The following is a 23,736-nucleotide window of genomic DNA, read 5'->3' as shown; positions in this document are numbered from 1 at the left end:
CTTGACACCCCTATTCCCCTCAAAAAATCAAAGCCAAAATAACATTATCACTGGGAGTGCAACTTACAGACAACAAGAAAGGTTCAAGACAGGATAATCAACTTCACAAATTAATCCAGGGAAGAACTGCTTCCAAGCAAGGTGATTAATGAGATTAGGACACAGGAAATCTCACAGGTAGCCCCTAGCACAAATGAAAGACCACGTGTACCAAAACAAGCCTAAAAGATGGAACCTGCATTGCAATCCACTGAGGAAGTTTGGTTCTGAACAAAATTTCCCTGTGAATAAAGGAGTACCCACTTTAACATTTCCCTCAATGCTCCCAAAACCATTTAAACACTTTCTCAATGATGAACGGAAAGGGCAAATATTCCAAAGGTTCTAAAAACCAAGAATCTTTAGAGGCAGGTAGAATTTGATCAGAAACACAACTGTGAGACCTTCACAATCCCAACCTTTCCAATAATACCACTATAAGCTGGGTGCCCAACAGAGCTTTTTGCTCCAATCACAAAGAATTGGACAACAGACTTCGGACAACTAGACTTCGGCTAGATGGTTCCCATGGGGAATGATGTCTGAACTCACTTCACAAATTGAGCAGCTGACCATCCTTTAAAGGAAATACCTCCTGATGTCTGGTTTCAAAGCTAAGTTTAGTTTTTCTTTGCCAGGGATCTAACACACTAGACTTTAAAAACTGATCAAAATAGGAGCACCTGGGTGGCTCAGTCAGTTAAGTGTCTGCCTTTGACTCAGGTCATGATCTCAGGGTCCTGGGATAGAGCCATGCTTTCCCCCCACGCCCCACCCCATTGACACTTCTCCCACCTCATGGTCTTTCTCTCTCTCAAATAAATAAAATCTTAAGAAGGAAAAAAACCTGGGGTGCCTGGGTGGGTTAAAGCCTCTGCCTTCGGCTCAGGTCACGATCCCAGGGTCCTGGGATCCAGCACCACATTGGGCTCAGTGGGGAGCCTGCTTCCCCGCCTCTCTCTGCCTGCTTCTCTGCCTACTTGTAAACTGTCTGTCAAATAAATAAATAAATAAATATATAAATCTTTAAAAAAAAAAGAAAGAAAGAAAGAAAGGAAAAAAACTGATCAAAATAGTAAATCTTCATGATCAATCTATAATGGAGGAGCACGCAAATTTAAAATAAAAGGAAGATAAAGAGAAAAATAAAAAACTTTATTCTTTTTGAATTCTCTGGGTTCATTCTGTCAGTTACACCAAAGCACCTTTTTAAAAAGCTAGCAGAGGGGCACGCGGGTAGCTCAGTTGTTCAAGCACCTGACTTCAGCTCAGGTCATGATCAGGGTCCTGAGATGGAGACCATTGTTCCATGCTCAGCAGGCAATCTGCTTATCCCTTTCCCTCTCCCCCTTCTCTACCTCTGGTGTGCTCTTTAAATCTTTAAAAATAAATAAATAAATAAATAAATAGGTAAATAATGGCAGAAAACAATAGGAAAAATAATAATCTATCCAGAAACAAACATTTTCAACTAATTCCAGTCACCTCAGTTCCTGTCTTTTCTGAGTTTCCAGTACTACCTACACCTTTGCCATTGCCAGGACTGAAACTGTTTCCAAAAATGACTAGGAAAAGAGATTCAGGTAAGTCCCTAATTCTTTTCTTATCCACGGGTGATCCAACCTATATGCTACAAAGTACGAAATCACTTAGTGGAACAACCTTATGCCTAACAGTGAACACCGTTAATAAGGCAAAACAGTAATTCTCTAGCAAAGCAAATCTTTTTTTTTTTTTAAGCAATCCACTGGAAAAGTCCACTAATATATTACACAGTTACAGATGCCTTCTTAAAGTAGGCTCAATTCAAACTCTAATTTTAAAACAGATGCACTAAAACAAACAAACAAACAAAAAACACAAAACCCACCATTAATGGACAGGCTTTCATGCTAACAACCAGCAGTGCTTCTCAACCTTTCTTCTGCCTCCACAAAGGCTGCATGAGTGACATGCTCCTATTGGTGACACTGTGTATACGATGATACATGGTAGAGGATCTACGGTAGAGGATCACTGCTTCCCATTTTACAGGCAAGGACACTAAAGCTCCAGGTGCAATGCAATTGCATGCGTGCACACTAGAGAAGAGAATGATCTAAGGGCACCGCCCAAGATCATTCTGGAGTAAACTGCAGAATTAGGACTCAAATCTAGATCTTGTGATCCCCTGCTATTTCACTAATCACCACAAAAAAACATTTGTGATGGAAATTGGTTTGGTATAGCAATTTCCTACTATTTTCACCAAATGAAAATTCAACCCACCCCAAATTTTTATTTTACTAGTAGAATATAAACAGCTCTGTGTTTCCCAAGAGCAGCCCAACTTCAGTAAATTTACATTAATACAACATTCCTTCTGCTGCAAATCCCCAAACCTTTATTCAAACCAATTTAATGTTGATACAGTCACTAATCCAAAGCAGAGGGTCTGCTTTGAAAACTACTTTTAGTTAAAAACAAGCAAACCAAAAACACTCATAAAGTTTTATAAAAGAATGACAATTTTTTTTTTTTTTAAGTAGGCTCTGTGGTCAGCATGGAGTCCAATGCAGGGCTTGACCTCACAACTCTGAGATCAAGACCTGAGCTGAGATCAAGAGTCGGACACATAACCAACTGAGCCACCCAGGTACCCCACAGAATGATAAATTTTGTGACCGACTACTTTTAATCAAAGGACAAATTCAGGCTTTCAGGAAGCACTGTGTACTGCAATTTTTAAAAAGTAACATTTCTGAGATTAAACCTAAGAAGAAAGAAAAGGGTTCTTTACAGAATTTTAAGTCTTTCCTTTTTGATCTTTTAAATTAGAACTACAAACCTCACCATCTGTGTTCTTCAGAGACCTTGATTTTCAGAAATATTGTGAGGCTGCCTCCAGCTCAGCAACACACCAATTCCTATTCCCCTCTTAAGCCCTTCTACCGTAGAAACCATGATGGAATAAGCTTTTCACATCCTCAGGAGTCAGTTTCTTTGAAAGCAAGATCAGAGAGCATTATTTCATATCTTCCTAATGTCAAATTTATCACAGAATTCAGAGACGTCTTCATAAAACTCAAGCAATGCACTTTCAAAAAGCACTCTCTTCTATTCCTCAAAAGACAAAACCTATTTTTCTATTCAATTTCCTAACATTTCATTCCAAATATGTATTCCCACATTTTAAGAACAGGAGACTTCCCAAGTACAAAGATGTTGACCTTTCACATTTGATAAATGAAGAATCCAATTTAGTTGTTGCTTTTCTCATATATTTAAAATTATCTCAAAAGTATACTAGTTACCACTACCATTTGGGGCCTTTATTCAAATGGCATTCTGCTATTATATAACTCAAGTTTCAATTGCAAGTTATTTTTTAAAAGAAAAAAATTTTTTAAATTCGAAATCTAAATGCTATCTACTTTCATGCTAAGAGACCTTAGGTAACAGTACTTTCCTTTCATCTCAACTTTGATTACCAAGTAAATTAGTTTTTGTACTGAAGTACCCAATAAAATCCCATAGGGGAGAAAAAAAAAACTGACTTAAAAAGCAGGCTCTCTCCCTCAGCAAAGTCTCAAGGGCTTTAGTTTTACCTTACAAGAATCAGTTATATTGGGGCGCCTGGGTGGCTCAGTGGGTTAAGCCGCTGCCTTCGGCTCAGGTCATGATCTCAGGGTCCTGGGATCGAGTCCCGCATCGGGCTCTCTGCTCAGCAGGGAGCCTGCTTCCTTCTCTCTCTCTCTGCCTGCCTCTCAGTGTACTTGTAATTTCTCTCTGTCAAATAAATAAATAAAATCTTTAAAAAAAAAAAAAAAAAAAAAAGAATCAGTTATATGAATATGAATTTGGTGAAAATAGTAGGAAATTGCTATACCAAACCAATCAAAAGAAAATTCTCTCTCAGGGTACCTGGGTGGCTCAGTGGGTTAAGGCCTCTGCCTTTGGCTCAGGTCCTGATCTCAGGGTCCTGGAATCAAGCCCAGCATCAGGCTCTCTGCTCAGCAGGGAGGCCGCTTCTTCCTTTCTCTCTCTCTCTGCCTGCCTCTTTGCCTACTTGTCATCTGTCTGTCAAATAAATAAATAAAATCTTTAAAAAAAAATGCTTCCTCTTTCTTTCCCTTAAAAATAAAAAGAAAGAAAAGAAAATTCTCTCTCTTTCTTTTTCTTTTTTTCTTTTTTTAAGTACTCTCTATGCCCAACATGGGGCTCAAGCTCATGACCCGGAGATGAAGATTCACATGCTCTACTGACTAAGCCAGCTAGGTTAGGTGCCCCTTCTTTTTCTTTTTCTTTCCTTTTTTTTTGCTCACCCTAGGATTTTATTTATTTATCTTAGAGAGGGAGAAAGAGCAAGCATGAATGGAGGAGGAAGGGAAAGGAAGAAGCAGACTCCCTGATGAGCAGAGAGCCTGATGTGGGGCTCAATCCCAGGATGCTGGGATCATGACCTGAGCTAAAGGTAGATGCTTAACTGACTGAGCCACCAAGGCACCCCTCTCTCCTTTCTGAAATACATGTTCAATTCTTTATTTTTTATTTTTTAAGATTTTATTTTTAAGTAATCTCTATACCCAACATGGGCTCGAGCTCATAATGCCAAGATCAAAAGTCACAGGCTCCACCAACTGAGCCAACTAGGTGCCCCCACGTTCAAGTCTTTAATATCCTATTAAACCTCCCCCCAATATAAAGAAACAGAGAAGGGCACCTGGCTGGCTCAGTTGATTCAACATCTGCCTTCAGCTCAGGTTGTGATTCTGGGGTCCTGGGACAGAGGCCCGCCCCAGGCTCCCTGCTCAGTGCAGAGTCTGCTTCTACCTCTCTCTCTGCCTTCCGCTCCCCCTACTGGTGCTCTGTCTCTTTCAAATAAATAAATTTAAAGTAGAGAGAGAGAGATGAAAGAGGCATTTCAAGATCCTCTCTGAAAGACCAATAACTCTGACTAAGCTTCTCTCCAGGTAATCTAGAGAAGACTTCTGTCTTCAAGAGGAAAGATTCTAGACATTCCCCTCAATGGAATTCTTATTCAACAGTTCAAATCAAAATAAACCTAATAGTATCAGAGACAGAACATAAATGTTTAGCAGAAATGGAAAGCCAGTTGCTCTGGAACAAAGAAAGTCACGGTGCAAAATGAGGTTTTTGTTTGTGGAGTACTTAATCCCAGACAGAAAGAACTTTAATACAGCCTTGCCTAATGTGGTTTCAATAATTCAGGTAGGTGGGTGGCAAACTTTCCAAGCATAAACATTAAAACCCATTAATGAATCAAATATTCATAACCAAACAACAAACCCTAAAAATATTCACATCAAACAAGTTCGAGGGGTGCCTAGATGTCTCAGTCGTTAAGCATCTGCCTTCAGCTCAGGTCATGATCCCAGGGTCCTAGGATCAAGCCCTGCATCCGGCTCCCTGCTCAGCGGGAACCTGCTTCTCCCTTTCTTACTCCTCACTCTCTCACTCGCACAAGGAGAACACACTCCTGTGTTCCCTCTCTCGCTGTGTCGCTGTCAAATAAATAAGTAAAATTTTAAAAAGAAAAAAGAAACCTATTTCCCTGTCTCTAAACCATTAAAAAAAAAAAAAAACAAGTTCAAAATGAGGTGTGCCTGCCTGGGTGGCTTAGTTTAAGGGTCTGCCTTAGGCTTAGGTCATGATCCCAGTGTCCTGGAACTGATCCCCACACCGGGCTCATCGCTCATCAAGGAAGCCTGCTTCTCCCTCTGCCTGCTGCTCCCCCTGCTTGTGTGTGCATGTATTCTCTCTTTGACAAATACCTAAAATTAAAAAAAAAAAAAAAAAGGAAAGGAAGAAACAAGAGGCTATGTGCTTGGTTTAGTGCTCCAAAAGTTTTTAACTTGCTGAATTCATTCATTCAGCAATTCATTGCTGAATTTATTTATCATCCAGTGAATATTTATTGAGCACCCATCACTTAATCCACTCAATAAGTATTTTCTTAAGCACGCTCTAGGTTCAAAGCAATGTTCTATAACAATGGTTCTAAGAGGAATGATTCTGTCTCCCAAAAGACATCTGGCAACGTCTAGAGACATTTTTGATTATCATGACTGGGGGGGGTGCTACTGGCATTTTTTTTTTTTTTAAGATTTTATTTATTTATTTGACAGAGAGAGATCACAAGTAGGCAGAGAGGAAGGCAGAGAGAGAGAGAGGAGGAAGCAGGCTCGCTGCTGAGCAGAGAGCCCGATGCGGGACTCGATCCCAGAACCCTGAGATCATGATCTGAGCCGAAGGCAGAGGCTTTAACCCACTGAGCCACCCAGGCGCCCCTGCTACTGGCATTTAATGAACAGAAAACATTCTATAATGCATAGGACAGCCCCCCACAAAAAAGTATCATCTCATCTCATTAATGCTGAGATTGATAAACCCAGTTCTAGAGGCTGAACAAGTTTCTACAATCTTGGAGCTTACATTCTAGTGGAAGAAATAAACAAGGAAACAAAATCTTGCATCTCAATTACTGATAAAAAGAATGGAAAAACGGGTGCCTGGGTGGCTCAGTGGGTTAAAGCCTCTGCCTTCTGCTGAGGTCATGATCCCAGGGTCCTGGGATCAAGCCCAGCATCGGGCCCTCTGCTCGGTGGGAAGCCTGCTTCCTCCACTCTGTCTCTCTTTGCCTGCCTCTCTGCCTAATTGTGATCTCTCTCTGTCAAATAAATAAATAAAATCATAAAAAAAAAAAGAATGAAAAAAAAGAATCATGAAGGGTGAAAGTAGGAGTATGGAGGAGTGTTCTTTTTTTTTTAAGATTTTATTTATTTGACAGGGAGAGACAGTGAGAGAGGAAACACAAGCAGGGGCAGTGCAGTGGCAGAGAGAGAGGGAGGCAGGCTTCCTACTGAGCAGGGAGCCCAATTCAGGCAGGGCTTGATTCCAGGATCATGACCTGAGCCTAAGGCAGACACTTAACGACTGAGCCACCCAGCCGAGCCAGGAGTGTTCTCTTAGATAGGGTTGCAGGGAGGGGGGATGGCTCTTCACAAAGAAATCTCTCCATGAGTAAAGCAACCCCTATGAAGATCTGGGGGAAGAGCACTCCAAGAAGAATTAAAAAACAGCCAGTAAAAAGCCCGAGATGGGAACAAGCTTGACAAGTCAGAGAACTAGTAAGAAAGCCAAGGTAGCTAAAACAGAGTACAGAAAAGAGTGGTAGAAGATGAACTCTGAGACCTTACAGGCCATGCTCCAAACCCCTTAAAAGTAGTATCCTTCCCCATCCAATATGCCTATACGAAAGAAGTTTAAACCCATTAACAGTTCCACGCCCAAAGTAAACAAGTTCAATCAGTTATCTCATTCATCCCACAGACTGCCATTGATGACTTGGTTTAAGCACAGCTAGGGACCTAGATACTAACCGGAAGCCTTCCAGGTTAAAAAATCATCTGATGATCATGTCTGCCTGCCGACCTGCCCTTCAATTTTGCTCCTGAAAAGCAGTACAGCATGGCGAGTTAGGAGTTCATTACCACAGTAAACACAATGGCATCCAGTTCCCAAACCAAAGAACCCAACATGGGAGAAGTGCCAGAAGCTACCTAAGAGTATTCACAGCCACTCGAGGAGACTAACAAACAGAAGGAGCCAAACAGGTTCCTATAATTACGTGGGAACTGATGTCAACACAGAATTATGAACATGCCTTTATGTGTTCTAGGAAAGAATATACTGGAGGATTTCCACTAAAGCATTTTAGTTTTCTACATAAAAAGAAACAGACGACAATAACTTTCATGTTACAGGTATCTCATCACCCTTTCCTCAACCCATGCAAAAAAACCTTTATATAGTTTAAAAATAACTCACAGCCCTCTTTTCTCAATGGAAAAGGTGCTACCTTCCCCCTTGAAATTCAATTCACTCAAACCTCTGGTGAAATACATTTCTGTCATGCATAGATGGAATTAATTAAAACTCCAAGGTTACTCCACGAAGGGGAAAGAATCATTTTTCCAACTGCAGGCATTTTCCATCATGGAAATTCAACTACGCAGCAAATCTGAATGACCCAAAACAGGTGATTAAAAAAAAAAAAAAATCACATATGCACCATGAATATTTAAACTGATAATCCTACAACTCCTACAACTAAGCCTGAATGTTTTACTCTCCACATCAATAACTTTTCACTGTTAAAATCAGCACACAACCCTGAAAGAGAAAAAGAGGTAGAATAAAGATATGTAACTGTACAATGAAATTCTTTCAATATTATTTCTCTAATAAGAAACATAAGTATACATCCCAACGATACAGCTTTTCCTCCTAATGTGACACTTTCCTCTTGACCTAGATTTGTTTAAAACCCTAGAAACAGGGGTGCCTCTTTGGCTTAGTTGGTTAAAGCCTCTGTCTTTGGCTCAGGTCATGATCCCGGGGTCCTGGGATGGAGCCCCACATTGGGCTCTCTGCTCAGGGGGGAGCCTGCTTCCTCCTCTCTCTCTGCCTGCCTCTCTGCCTACTTGTGATCTCTCTCTGTCAAATAAATAAATAAAGTCTTAAAAAAATAATAAAAAATTAAATTAAATAGGTGATCATTTTAAAAAAACAAAACAAAAAAATCTTGTGGGTAGCTCAGTTGGTTAAGTGCCTGTCTTTGGCTTGGATCATGATCCCATGGTCCTGGGATCAAAGTCCCACATTGAGCTCCCTCTTCAGTGGGCATCTGCTTCTCCCTCTTCCTCTGTGCTTGCTCTCTTTCTCTCTCAAGTAAATAAATATAATCTTTAAAATAAATAAATAGGGTGCCTGGGTGGCTCAGTCAGTTAAGTGTCTGCCTTCGGCTCAGGTCATGATCCTAGCATCCTGGGACTGAGCCCTGAACTGGGCTCCCTGCTCAGCAGGGAGCCTGCTTCTCCCTCTTCCTCTGCTGCTTCCCCTACTTGTGCTCTCTGCCTGTCTGAGTCAAATAAATAAATAAAAAATAAACAAACATATAAATAAAGCCCTAAAAACATAAACTCAGAAGTCTACTTATTCACATACTACTTGATGTAGTAAATATGAGAAACCATGGGTTATTCCCAAATACCCAGGAGCCACGTCCTCACATCTAAAATGATGACAAATCAATGAGAAGTCTACTCTTATGTTCAATTAAATAACCACAGCTGCAAAGAATGGCTTCTTTAAAAAGATGGCTACAGATTAACTAATGCAAAGAGTAACTGTAAATTAACTGTCTGAAAATCATCCTAAACAGAGATCAGGGAATGACCTCACCAAACATCACCAGCCCCTATTACACCCCTCTAAGCAAAGAGAAAATCCTGTTAACCTGAAAACACTAAAGTATTGGAAAGGTGGGGAAAGGTGTACAGAAACAGTCAACTGCAGTAAATCAGCAACAGTTCAAAGGAATACTTCATAACATGGAGAGTAATCAATACTCTGTGAGACAGTAACACTTTAGATTTCGCACTGTTTTTGTGACTTCATTCACCAAAACTGTTTCAAAGGAACTTACAAAAACATATTAAGAGCTGTTTCTATGGAGCTGTTTGCCTTAGAATGGAAATCAGCTCTATGTCAGAGCCAACATGACTTCCTCAGGCTACATTTTAGCTAGTAACAGCCACAAGATTTCCAAGAACTAAGAACTAGGAGCCTACACTTGGCCTCTACAACATAAGACATGTACTATTTGGTTCCTGACTGCCACACAACACAAAGCAACCAAGGAGAAGCTGCGAACACCTCATTTCCAGATGCCTTACAGACGGGTAGTAAAAGGTACACCATTCTGCTTTTCCGGGCCTTAGGGATCCATAATACAAAAAGGAGAAGAGAATGTGCCCTTTCATATTATGGAAGTTAAAAACAAACTTCAAATCACACCTTTAATATCTCCAAAAATGATGCTGCATAAATCCAAGGCAGATAATTAGTACAACTGTTTTCAAAGCCTGAGTCAATTTTCCACTTCACAAAAAAAAATTTACCAGATTCTTGGATTTGGACGGTGAAATGATGCAGAGAGTAGCTCAATGTTCATAACTAATATTTCCTCTCCACCCACACAGGCCAGGAACGACGCAACCACACAATGGGTCTAGAAATGGTGGCTAAAAAAAAAAAAAAAAAGAAGTCACATAAGGCCAACGTTATTACCATCAGCCAGCATTTAACCAGAGAATAGGGCAGTTAATCAGATGAAGGACACACACTCTAACTTAGAAATCCAGACCAAAGCCAGACAGACTAAAACACATTCTGAATACAAAAGCAATATTAGTTGAAGCCTGAGGAGTTTGCCTCAGAGACTTGGGAGCAATAAAGATTTAGAAAACCTTTCTAAAACAGAGTTTCCAAACTTGCCTGAAGATAAGACACATCTTAGGGCATCTCTTTAAAACAAACACGCTTTCCTAGGCCCTAATCCAGAACTACTAAAATCAGAAATCTTCCAGCAGAGAGACCTGTATATTCAACAAGCACCTTAAGTAATTCTTGGTGTTAGGGAAGTCTGAAAAACATTGTTCTGAAGGAGTATTAGTACTCAATTACACCCAGGCTACTGTGACTGAATGGAGAGCAGCAAGAAAAAGCTGATGAACATACTGGTTAAACATAAATGTGTGGCAGGCATTTATCAGTGTTCCCTCATGAAACACCATTAAAATGACAGCAAAGGGAGGTTTTTAAAGGCATAAGCCTTAAAAAGAAAGAAAGAGAGAGAAAAAAAGAAAAAGAAACAAAGAAGGAGGGAGGGAGGGGGAAAAGGATGCAACAGCAGAAAGATGTCAACAAAATTTTGGAAAGCTGGAAGGCACATGCACTGGTGACAAGTAACCTCACAGAAAGGAAAAAGTTAAACGCTTCCAGCACAAGGTAAATTCCCACCACAGAAACTCAGAAAAAACTCAGAAACTGAAGGCACCTGGTACCTCTGAACAAAGGGTGGTTGGAGGGGCTAAAACAGGAGAACTGATGAAAGTTTATACAAGAAAGAGATCCCCTCTTCCCCTTGCCCATGCTGCCAGGCAGAGGACCTCTGAACCAAGTGAGCAGTTACAGCCTAGGGCAGGAGTACCATACTGAAAATAGGGAGATCGAGTAACGTCTATCTACTCACTGATGAGACCTCTTCCCTCCCCAGCTCTGTTCCCCCCATTTGGCTCCAAAACACCTGCTGCTGGGCTTGTCTTCTCTAGGCAGAAGACTGGAGGAGTCCTCTCCAGGGAGAATGACCAGCTGCCAGTACACCCTACAGTGATGCCTACCACTTGATGAGCCAGGGCTCCACACTCAGAGCTTATGAGTGCCTCATTCCTAAAAGTAAACCGCCAAAAATTACCAGACATTTGAAGAAAATCTCTAACAAGGAAAGACAGGAATCAAAGTAAACAAAACAATTTCTAACAACGTGTAAAAATCTTAAAGTTCTGAGAACAAAAAGAGCTCCTGGAAATTTAAAACATTGATAGCAAATATTAAAAGTACAACAGAAGAGCTAGAAGAAAAAGCTCAGAATATCTGAAAACGAAATGAGGGGGGAAATAAAAGGACAAAATCATGAGGGGGAAAAAAACAAAATCAAGAGGACCAGTGTAGGAATTTCACCATCTGGATAACAAGGGTTCCCAGAAAGACAAAGGAGAGAACCATCAAAAAAATACATTATCAAAAATATAACACAAGAAAATCAAAATAAGCTTCAGACTAAAAGTCCCACTGAATGCCAAGCCGGATGAATTTTAGAATAGTCACACGAAAGTACACAGTCACATATCATTCTATTTCAGAATACCTGGGGTAAAGACAACACCCTAAAATCTTTCAAAGAAAAAACAAATTCCATACAAAAAATCCAGAATCAGAATAAAATCAGACTTCACAATATGACTATTAAAAGTTAGAAGACCACAAAACGAGGCTTAAAATTTCCAAAGAAATGCCATCACCAATATAACATTTTTTTTTTTAAGATTTTATTTACTTATTTGACAGAGAGAAATCACAAGTAGTCGGAGAGACAGGCAGAGAGAGAGAGAGGGAAACAGGCTCCCTGCTGAGCAGAGAGCCCGATGCGGGACTCGATCCCAGGACCCTGAGATCATGACCTGAGCCGAAGGCAGCGGCTTAACCCACTGAGCCACCCAGGCGCCCCACCAATATAACATTTTATATCTAGTCAAACGTCCAACCAGCGTGCAGGCAAAACATGCAAGGCCCCCAAAATGCCCCCTCCAATGGAACCTTTTCATAAAGCCTCCCAAAGAAGCTCCATTAAAGTATTTGTACTGAAAAGATTTATACTTTAGTCGAGTTTAGGGATGAATTAGTGATTGATAATAAATCAAGCAGAAGGAAGGAAGAAAAAAAAGAATGAGAATGATTATTTAAAAGAAAAATATATAAGGAAATACAGTATAATCACTGTATAATCACAGTACAGACAGATACTGTATTGGATGTTAATTTTTCTTCTTTAGGCTACATTTATCTCTACCCCCACTTCTGGCTCATGGGGACAGAAGGGGAGACCGAAAACCTGGAAAACTACATTTCCCAGAATGCTGTGTCAATGAGGTTGTAGTTTAAATTCCATCAGTACAGTCACTCACTCAAGACCTAGAAGATGTAAGAAAGGTATGTGCCATTATCGCTCTTCTAGCAGCTATAAGCAAATGCATGGTCTCTAGCAGATGACAGATACGTGGTTTTGCAAGTTTACAATATTCTACATATTGCCTACTCTGGTATTTAAGACAGCCAAGACTACATTTTTTTTTTTAAGATTTTATTTTATTTATTTGACAGAGAGAGACACACAGTGAGAGAGGGAACACAAACAGGGCAACTGGGAGAGGGAGAAGCAGGCTTCCTGCTAAATAGGGATTCCGACTCGGGGCTTGATCCCAGGATGCTGGGATCATGACCTGAGCCAAAGGCAGACGCTTAACTGACTGAGCCACCCAGGCGCCTGGACAGCCAAGATTATTTATACCAGCAGTTTCTTAGAATCCCTGCAAGGTGGTGTTCCCATGACCTTCCAATAATTTTGTCAGCATCTAATATCCTCTTTGAAATATCAAGAATGGTTTGTTTTGGGCACCTGGGTGGCTCAGTGGGTTGAGCCTCTGCCTGAGGCCTCTGCCTCAGGTCATGATCTCAGGGTCCTGGGATCAAGTCCCACATCGGGCTCTCTCTGCTCTGCAGGGAGCGTGGTTCCTACTCTCTCTCTGCCTGCCTCTCTGCCTACTTGCGATCTCTCGCTGTCAAATAAATAAATAAAATCTTAAAAAAAAAATAATGGTTTGTTTCTCTGACTGAACTCTGATATATAATATAAAAACAGGGGCGCCTGAGTGGCTCAGTGAGTTAAAGCCTCTGCCTTCAGCTCAGGTCATGATCCCAGGGTCCTGGGATCGAGCCCCGTATCAGGCTCTCTGCTCCGTGGGGAGCCTGCTTCCTCCTCTCTCTCTCTGCCTGCCTCTCTGCCTACTTGTGATCTCTGTCAAATAAATAAATAAAATATTTAAAAAATAAAAAAATAAAAATGAAAACATACAAAATGTTGATTTAATCAAAACTGTGATGGATCTGTATTAGGAGGACAGCAGGAAGGGTCAAGGGTAGGGTTGAGTGTAAGCATGCAAAATCAGGCGTACCTGGCTGGCTCAGTTGGTAAAGCATGTGACTATTGATCTCAGGGTTGAGTCTGAGCCTCACACTGGGTGTAGAGATTACTTAAAAATAAAAAAATCTTTGTGGCACCTGGGTGGCTCTGTCAGGCACCCTCTCTTGATTTCAGCTTGAGTCATGATCTCACGGGTCATGTGTTGAGCTCCACACTCAATATGGAGTCTGCTTCTCCCACTCTCCCTCTGCCCTTCCCCCATGACTTGCACATGTGTGCCCTCCCTTGCTATATAAAAAATAAATACATACATTAATCTTTATAAAAAAATCTTTTTTAAAAAAATGCCAAATCATCTTCCATAGTAGAAATTCAACAGATAATACCTAAGACTGGAAAGACCAAGAAATAACAGTATAAGCATAACTGTATAAGTATAGTATAAGCATACTATGTAAAAATATGGAAATAATATGCATTAGAAAAAAAAGTACTAAAAGTAATGGGACAATTAAGGAAAGATGGAGCAGCTATTTTTTTCTCTTAATCTGTCTCCTAGTACTATTGACTGTTTAAATTATGTATTCTTACTGTGAAAATTAAAAAATCCAAACATTTAATTACTAAAACCCCAAAAATCCTAACACTGTATAAGCAAAACCAAACCTCAGACTGACCACAATTCCAAAACATAATGTCTGTACTGGATCTGTTACCAGTGTAACTAAGAACAGCAGAAAATCCCAAACCAACCAAAATAATTAAAAGGCCATTATGCTTAATTCTGAAACCTGCGCCTCCAATTCAACTCTAACTCTAATGAAAGCAGGGTGCCTAATGTGACCTCAATCTCTGCCACAGCATGGTGTCACACCTAACAACATTCACCACCACAGAGTTTACTCTACCACATGTCAGATATGTGAGGAACTTCCAGGCCACTATAACAAATTGTGACCAAAATTAACTTCAAACGTAGGCACAAAAACAGAGAGACAGACCTTAAAATCAATTACCTTAGCTCCTTTTTTAGGTTTTGTTTTCAATTTAACACAACTAACTGAAAAACAAAAACAACCAACATCTGTGGTCAAAACATCTTTAGAAGGGGGCACCTGGATGGCTCATTGGATTGAGCCTTTACCTTCGGCCAGGACATCCTGGGATCAAGCCCCACATCGGGCTCTCTGCTCAGCAGGGAGCAGGGAGCCTGCTTGCCCCTCTCTCTCTGCGTGCCTCTCTGCCTACTTGTGATCTCTCTGTCAAATAAATAAAATCTTTTAAAAAAAAATCTTTAGAAGTTCTAAGAAATCATTTGTTTTAAAGAAACTGTTAATTAGATTACAAGGCTGCTTACAAGGGAGGCTGAAACCGAGTTAATGATGACATAAAACAGCTCTTCTCACTGTAGCACAGCCAGGTCTTACGTGACCAGGCCTCAGCTTCCATGTGCCAGCCTTCATTTCGCACATCCCAGACAGACAAGTGGAAAAGCCTATACGGACAACAGTCAGAAGTAAGGCAAATCCAGTGATGACAGTCTCCATTAGAAAAGTCCTGAAAGAAAACTTAAACAGATGCTCCATAAAACGTTGATCCAGACTTCACATGGAGAGAAGTGTCACACCTCATTTCAGAGATAATATATTAAGTCCCAATTCACCACAGATAATCTAATAACAAAGCTGTCACTTTCATTGTTGAGGAGTCTCTTCTCCTGCTCTAATGCCCTTAAGCCAGCAGATACAAAGACGCTTCTTGCTGAAATGCTAGAAAAATTTGCACATTTTCATTCCTTGCTCACTAGTGTTGGGCTGCTGAACCAAGATTCTACTTTAAGTTATGAAAACAGGGCAAGCTGATCCAATTACACAAGAAAGGTACTAAATCGAACAGGGCTATCTGGGCTTTGAGCAAGAGTACTGTGATTTCTGAACAAAAGTCAATGCACTTGCAGATAAAAATGCTTTCATATATTCAGAGTTATAATGGCCTTTGGACTACTGATTCATTTGCATGCCCAACAAGAGTTATGCATCATGTTAAGACATATGGCCTAGATGACGAGTACAACAGAGTATTATAGTCACCAGTTCATAATGAGAACATCTGTGCTCTCTCTGTAGCCGTATGAGGCTTACAAAAAACAGTCAATATTCTCAAGATGTAAATAGGTTTTCTCTTCCTAAAGAGCAGGTCTGGCAAACTAACCATCTCATCATCCCCCATAATCTGACAAGATTGGGTGTGGTCAGGGTAGTATGGCCATAGACTCATCATCCCCCAGAATCTCAGAGTGGTTCCCCAATAATCACTAACTTCCAAATCAATTTAGAAGATTCTTAAAATTTTAAGATTTAACCCAGCCATGCAAATTTAATTTGCTGGACCTAGAAGAAATCAAGACTAAAAGAATAGCCTTGGGACACCTGGGTTAAAGTGGTTAAACCCACTTGGGGCAGTGGGTCAAAAAGCCTCTGCTTTCAGCTCAGGTCATGATCCCAGGATCAAGCCCTGCATCAGGCTCTCCACTCAGTGGGGAGCCTGCTCCCCCCACCCCCACCTGCCTCTCTGCCTACTTGGGATCACTGTCAAATAAATAAACAAAATCTTCAAAAATAAATAAAATAGCCTTTATTCAAAAAAGTTCTTTCCTCCCCCTCCATTTATTTTATTTTTAATTAATATATAATGTATTATTGGTTTCAGAGGTACAGGTGACTCATCAGTCTAACACAATTCACAGCGCTCACCATAGTACATACCCTCCCCAATGTCCATCACCTAGCCACCCCAAAAAAGTTCTGAAAAATGTTCCATTGTGGGGCACCTGGGTGGCTCAGTGGGTTAAGTCACTGCTTTCGGCTCGGGTCATGATTTCAGGGTCCTGGGATCAAGCCCCACATCAGGCTCTCTGCTCAGTGGGGAGCCTGCTTCCCCCTGCCTCTCTGCCTACTTGTGATCTCTCTCTCTGTCAAATAAAATCTTAAAAAAAAAAAAGTTCCATTGTACAGGCATCAGATTTATGATACTGATGATTTCAGAATTAACACTAGTAAACTAGTATCTGTGAAAAAACCTGACAAAAAATATCCCTCCTACAAACCATTAGAGACTCTTAATCTCCCGAAACAAACTAAGGGTTGCTGGAGGGGAGAGAGGTGGGAGGATGGAATGGCTGGGTGATGGACAACGGGGAGGGTATGCGTTGTGATGAGCGTTGTGTATTGAGTTAAGACTAATGAAACACAGACATGTGCCCCTAAAACCAGTAACACATTATATGTTAATATTAAAAAAAAAAATCTCTCCTGTAAAGACTGGTTCAAATTTCACTGTTATTTACATGGTTTTTTTGGAGACCTCACAACCCTGAAGCCTTACCTCCTACCTCTCTACTTCTCGCTCCCCAAGCTCCAGACACACTGGCACTTACTTCCTTCAATTCTTCAAAACAGCCATGTTCTTTCCCTCCTCGGGACCTTCACCTATGCCAGGCTCTCCATCTGCAACACTCTTTGGTCTGCCCCCCTTAATTTAGGTTTCCGCCTTAAATGTCAATTCCTTAAGGACATTCCCTCATTGCCCTGTTTCTCAATCAGCCTCGTTAGGCTTCCCATTAGCTGTTTCCACAGGATTTACAGCAGCAGTAATTAATTATCGTTTAATGGACGTCTTCCCCACCAGACCATACAGCTGCACGAGTGCAAGGGCTGAGTCAGTTCTGCTCACTGATGAAGCACAATGCTTGCCACAAAGTAGAACTCAAAAATTCTTGGCAAATAAATGAGTAACAGGGCTAAAAACACATCAGCTTTGGCAATTCTACTTATAATTTATCCTACAGATACAGTCACTCATGCTAAGGGCCAAATATATATGGTCATTCACTGGAGCATAATTGGTAATAGGATAAGACTGGAAATATTTAAAATGTCTACCAATTTAGGGCAGGTGCCAAAATCTCCTTACTGCTTATATGGAATGACTGTCAAAGCAAGTTTTTAAAAAATGCAAATAGTACTAACAGTATGCTACATTTGTTTATAAGGAAAAGCAAAAAATGTGTACACATACACATATACATACTTTATATGAACATATTATCTGGAAAAGATCTTAAGAAACTGAACACATCAGCTGTCCCTAAGAAGACAAACTGGACTGATGAATACACAAGCAGAAAAGATGGACTATTCAGTATGCTTGCTTTAACTTTCAAATTCTGAACCATGTAAATGTATTATCCACTTAAAAAATAAAATTTGCCAGGGGCACCTTGGCTGGCTCAGTTGGTAAAGGTGCACTACTCTTAATCTCAGGGTCACGAGTTTAAGTCCACGTTGGGTATAGACATTACTAAAAATAAAATTAAGCTTTTTGTACAATAAATAAATAAAATTTGCTGAAGATAGTCCTATCCTTATTTCTAAGACAGTGATGGAGTTTAAATGACGTTGTGATCCCACCTGCTAGCTGAGCACCGACTAGGAGGGGGAAATAGAAGGAAAACTCACTTATCCACAAATCTCAGATAACCTGTCCCATACTAGATACCACTTCAGAAGAAAATTTCCACCTTTTTTTTGCAACTAATTGTCCCAATCTGGACATATGGAGAATGTTTTCATAGTCAGAGGGGATTACTGGGAGAAAAAAATGGTTTATTGAATTCAGCATTTTTATAAGCTTAGAAAGTAGGTCGATGAATTGTACTGAAGAAGTATCATAAACACTGACTAAAACTAAATTATTTTCAGAGAGGGCCTCAAAATCTAAATGGAGCTTAATCTGAATCCACAAAGTTCAAAAAACTAAAAATTTATTTGAAAACCAATTGTAAGAAAGGTGAGGAAATCAATATACATTCCTCAGATAGACAGACTTGCCAAACTTCAAGACATTCTTCAGTAAAGAAATATCTGAGACAAGATTAAACACAACTCCAAATAATCCTGTTTGTTACCACAGTCAAAGCCCTGGATCAGAGTCAAAACCTTTGGATCTGAACCTGTTCGTTTCCCAAACCCGAATATGGAGAACAGAATACTCTGGGCTAACGATGACAGGAGGAAGCTGAATCCAGAGCCTCCAGAGAGCTTTGTTTTGGGGTTATCTCCAATGTTATAAGGGCCACTGCAAGAAATGATCTTCATAATCCATCCCAAGACCTACTGGAGACAAAGTTATCTTCAACTAATTATCCCTTAAAAAACAAAAATTTATTAAGTAGAATACACTGAAAAGGCATTTACTAAGTAGAACCAAGTACTTAGTATAGCCATTCTAAATTCTCATAACTTTGCCATGGTATATGGCAAATTAGGAGCCAATTCCTGTCTTTCAAATTCGATAACTTACTTGCCTCCAAATGCTCTTTCTGCATGTTAAGCCAAAATCTTAAGAGATCTAAGACTGACACAGACACTAGCAAATGAATCACCTGTTTTCCCTACTAACACTGTTTTTCTCCATAAAGTTTTATTTCTTTAAAATAGGCTCGATACACAGCACAGAGCCCAACGCAAGGCTAGAACTCACAATCCTGCAATTAAAAGTTGGATACTAAACTGACTGAGCCACCTAGGTACCCATCTCCGTAAAGTTCTATTCAGCATTTCAAAATACCCCCTGGACCACTCAGCCAGTTAAGTGTTTGACTCTTGATTTTGGCTCAGGTCATGATCTCAAGCCTGTGAAATCGAGCCCTGCATTGGGTCTGGAGCTCTGTGTGGAGCCTGCTTGATTTTCTCCCTCTGCCCCTCCCCACTCATGTATACTCTCTCTCTAAAAATAAAAAACACAATAAAATACCCCTCTATAATACTACCAATAAGTGCTCATGAGTTTAGCCTGTGGCTCCCTAGGCTAAAAGGCTTGGGAGTGAGAGTGGAACAAAAAAAAGTGGTAAATTCTTTCTTTCTCTTTTCCTCAATGCCGTGGACTTTGAAAGCTAGGCAAAGGCAAGGACTCTGCATTTAATCAGCAGATGAATAAGAAACAGGTTTGAATTTAGAAAAAGCATAAAGGGGTGCAAGAACACTCAGAAAAGAGTACTGCCTCTATTCCCTTGCACAGCAGCCCTCAGGATCTGCCAAAGAACCTCATTTTGACATGGAACACCCCATCTACTCTAATCCGGGGCATATCCCTCAAGAGACAGTCCGTCAACCGGAACTCTGCCAACTTCTGCTCCAGAGCTGTGTGGAGAACAGTAGCAACAAGAGACTACTTTGAGAAGGAGATCAACAATCACACTCGAGAAGAAAAGAAGTTATTTGGCAAAGGGAAGCATGTTGCCAAAATGTTAGTCACAGCTTAAGGTCCCAGTTTGTGTCTCTCCAACTATTCTTTGCTCTGACAGAATTCATTCTCTTGCCCAGAAAACCCGGCTCAGCTTCTGTCACCCTCCCTATTTGAAGCAGTCAAGAATCCTTTCACTTTGGAGGTATCAAACTGTGACAGAGACAACATGTCCAGCAGAGGCTAAAAAGGAGGGGGGAAATAGTAATTTGCCATTTTCCACCTAGGACTGGCTCAAATAGATCAATGGAAAAACGTGACAGGATAGGAAAAATGGAAAATCCTATGTTAAAGAAGTAGGCTAAGCCAAAACCCTGCCTAGACCTCTGAGCCCCCATAACTTATTCCCAAACCCTCTGAAAAATAAACCAAAAAGAGATCCTGTGGCTGAATAACAGCAAAATATTAAGCAGGTTTTTACCCCCAAATAAGTATATAGTACATATTCTATAGCCTGAAGCCCTTCCTGCTCTTGCTGGGGTTAGGAGGAAGACTAGGGTTTGTTCAAACAGTCTGAACCAGCGGCCCATGATTTTCAGAATCACTTCAGAGCAAGAGAAAAACAGACTCAAGTACACTACGTTACTCTCCCAAAGAAGAGGTCAAGAAAGAACATCTGACAAATTTCTCTTCAAGAGGAACAGGGCTTCTCTCTTCCCTCTTAAAAGCCATTAATAAAACTTGGAAAATCCACTGTTCTCACTACCTTCCACCTTCCCCTGCATTTCCAATTTGTGCTGACATCACATAACTAATCAGTACCAACTGAAGTAAACACTACTCTCATATCAAGTATGAGGTAGAACTGGAAACTGCCCCCTCCTAAGCAAATCCACGTCAGATCTCAGATATGCCAAGACTTTCAGGAACACTTCTTCTAAGCTAAATTAAATAAGTCCACCTACAGGCAAAGTATTTAGAATATTATGCCCAAAGAGAAAGTTGGAATAGTCAAGATTTCAAAATATTAACAATAAAAAAGCTAGGGAGCCTGGGTGGCTCAGTGGGTTAAGCCTCTGCCTTTGGTTTGGGTCATGATCTCACGGTCCTGGGATCGAGCCCAGCACTGGGCTCTCTGCTTAGTGGGGAGCCTGCTCCCCCGCCATCCCCGTCTCTCTCCTGCCTCTCTGCCTACTTGTGATCTCAGTCAAATAAATAAATAAAATCTTAAAAAATAATAATAATAAAGAAGCTAAAACTATCCACAAACACACTGCTCCCCACCACCTGGCAATGAGGCCAATGTGCCTGGGCCAAAGAAAAAGAATTAGAATATGTAGAATATGATTTTTCAGTGTCTTGAATATGATTTTTCTAGAATACAATTTTTCAGTGAGTATGTCTAGAATATGATTATTCAGTGACTTCTCAGGGTTCATGAGAAAAGTTAGTGTTTGGCAAAAGTAAAATCAAACACTGCATTCTCTCACATCAATCAACCTCATTCAGCGCCAGCTCTAACTTGCCTATCTCCATCTGAATGAGAGTCAATACAATGTAACATAATAATATGAAATTTGGGGCTACTAAAAGTTGACATTGAGAAAAGTTACAAAACTGAACATGTATCAAATCAAAAATCATCTAGAGATGCCTGGGTGGCTCAGTTGTTAAGCGTCTGCCTTCCGCTCAGGTCATGATTCCAGGGTCCTGGGATCGAGCCCCACATTGGGCTCCTTGCTCGGCAGGGGGCCTGCTTCTCCCTCTCTCACTCCCCCTGCTTGTGTTCCCTCTCTCGCTGTGTCTCTCCAACAAATAAATAAATAAAATCTTAAAAAAAAAAATCAAAAATCATCTATTCCCTGGCAGAACATATGCAGCAAGACTGAGAAGAAGAAATTGAGAAACACACGTCTTCTAAATATCAATACGCCAATCATATTCTCAAAGATTACTTCTTTGCAACCACTTCAAAGATCCCATTTAGTTAACACAATCTTTTAGAGGCAGAGAGGAACCAATCCTGTCTTTCAAAGAGGGGAAAAAAAGAGAGAGAGAGACAGTTTAATGACTTGCCTCAAAGTTACTCAGTAAATCCATAGGTATGCTAGAACAGTCCTTATTCCCTGAGGTTCTCTTTTGGTTTGTAAGAGGAGAAAAAGGTTAGTAAAAACTTTCAGTAAGTCATCCAAAAAACAGTAAGGCAAAAATAACACCATGAAGAAGCTGGTGGTGGGCGCCTGGGTGGCTCAGTGGTTAAGCCGCTGCCTTCGGCTCAGGTCATGATCTCAGGGTCCTGGGATCGAGTCCCGCATCGGGCTCTCTGCTCAGCAGGGAGCCTGCTTCCTCCTCTCTCTCTCTCTCTGCCTGCCTCTCTGCCTACTTGTGATTTCTCTCTGTCAAATAAATAAATAAAATCTTTAAAAAAAAAAAAAAAAAAAAAAAGAAGCTGGTGGTTCCTGGGGGTTGGGGTTGGGGGAGGGAGTCCAAAGCAGTAACAGATTGTTCAAATCCCTTTAAAAATACGAATTCCAGCACACACCAACTTCCTCCAGCTCCTCACCCGTGTGTTCTAAGAATTTTCCTCTTGATCAGTAACTCAACACCACACACTGCCCACCTCGAAGACTTGAAGATATCCATCTGCCCTCACTTCACACCACTCCAATCTGAACCCTCAACTCTAGGCTGCTCCCGTGAGCAACTCAGCACTTCTCAATCCAACCTTTAACTCAACTCTGATTCCTTCTCAACCAACGGCTCTCTGGATTCCCTCAACGGTAAGCAGTTTCCCCGAATCATCCTCTGAGCCATTGGTTTTCACTCAACTCAATCCCCAAAATGTCACAGGGGCCTCCTCACTCAGAGCATCCTGTTAATTACCTGTCCACAACAGGTCCTCCCTCCCCATCTCCCTTTTTGCGCACGGTCACTTGTCCCTCACTCTTGAGTTGCCGTCTTACTCACCTTACCCAACCCTTCAGGATCCCTTATTTCCTGTCTTTCAATAACCTTTCTTCCCATTTTCAGTCAGGGCTCTCCCCACACCAATTCCCGACCACTCCTCCCCACTTAGATTCCCCAAGCCCTACTCCAGGCTCTTCAGACCCAGCCCCCCCGTTCCATTCACCCTTTAGACCCCGCCCCCTAGGACCCCTCGCTCCCTCAGGCCCCTCCCCCAATATACCCTCTCTCTTCAAGCCCCGCCCCAATCCCCCCTTCCCGCGGCTCTCCCTCCCACTCAGGTCCACAGATCACCTCAGCGACGTACCCAGTCTCCTCTGCCTCTTTCCGACCTAGCCGCAGCAGCCCCGGGAGCGAATCTTCCCCCACCTCCGCTCCGGCTTCGTCCGGTCCTGCTCGCTCCCCGGCAATCTCCCTCTCTCGCCGCCGCCGCCCCTTTTGCCAACCCGGAAATGGATCTGCTCCCACCGTCCCCAGCGTCCGCGAACAAAATGGAGGCGGGGGAGCGAGGAGGAGGTAGCCGGGAGCGAAGAGAACTACACGCATGCGCTCCTTGGGAAGCCCGCCCCCTGCCGGCGCTCGTAAAGGCGGAAGCCGTAAGGTAGCCGCCATCTTGGGAAGGTCGCTAGGATTCCGCCTGCCTTTTAATAGCGGGGTTTACAACTTGGACTGCAATTGGAGTCATCGGCGAAGACTTAAACAGATATTGAAGCCTAGAGATTCTGATTTAATTGGTCTGGGGTATGGCCTACGCATCGAGTCTTTTAAAATTGCGCAGGTGTAGCTAACGTGTTGCGAGAATGAGCTAGAGTCCTGAACATACCTTTCCCGTCTTTATTTTGCCGCGCGCACGCGCGCGCACACACCCACCCGGTAAAAGTCCT

The 23,736-nt window shown here is 41.4% G+C and overlaps 1 protein-coding gene across 7 annotated transcripts in view; it reads right to left on the bottom strand.

The window, feature by feature from the left end:
- The window catches only part of WIPF2 (WAS/WASL interacting protein family member 2), a 51,148-nt gene extending 27,759 nt beyond the window's left edge, over positions 1-23,389 (bottom strand). Inside the window, exons 1-3 of one of the 7 annotated variants that reach the window (XM_082704953.1) lie at positions 23,160-23,389; positions 10,005-10,127; positions 2,867-3,019 (exon numbers count right to left, since the gene is read on the bottom strand). The gene's annotated coding sequence lies outside the window, so the exon portion shown is untranslated. Of the gene's footprint in view, positions 1-2,866; positions 3,020-7,421; positions 7,493-10,004; positions 10,128-15,002; positions 15,136-22,855; positions 22,987-23,159 lie in introns of those variants that run through there. The other 6 variants (XM_082704955.1, XM_082704952.1, XM_082704954.1 and 3 more) reach the window with 6 other exon arrangements.
- Between the last annotated feature and the right edge of the window lie 347 nt (positions 23,390-23,736).

The sequence above is a fragment of the Mustela nivalis genome, assembly GCF_964662115.1.
Source record: "Mustela nivalis genome assembly, chromosome: 17".
NCBI lineage: Eukaryota > Metazoa > Chordata > Mammalia > Carnivora > Mustelidae > Mustela > Mustela nivalis.
The sequence above is the reverse complement of the archived record's forward strand: the minus strand, read 5'-3'. Positions and strand labels throughout refer to the sequence as shown.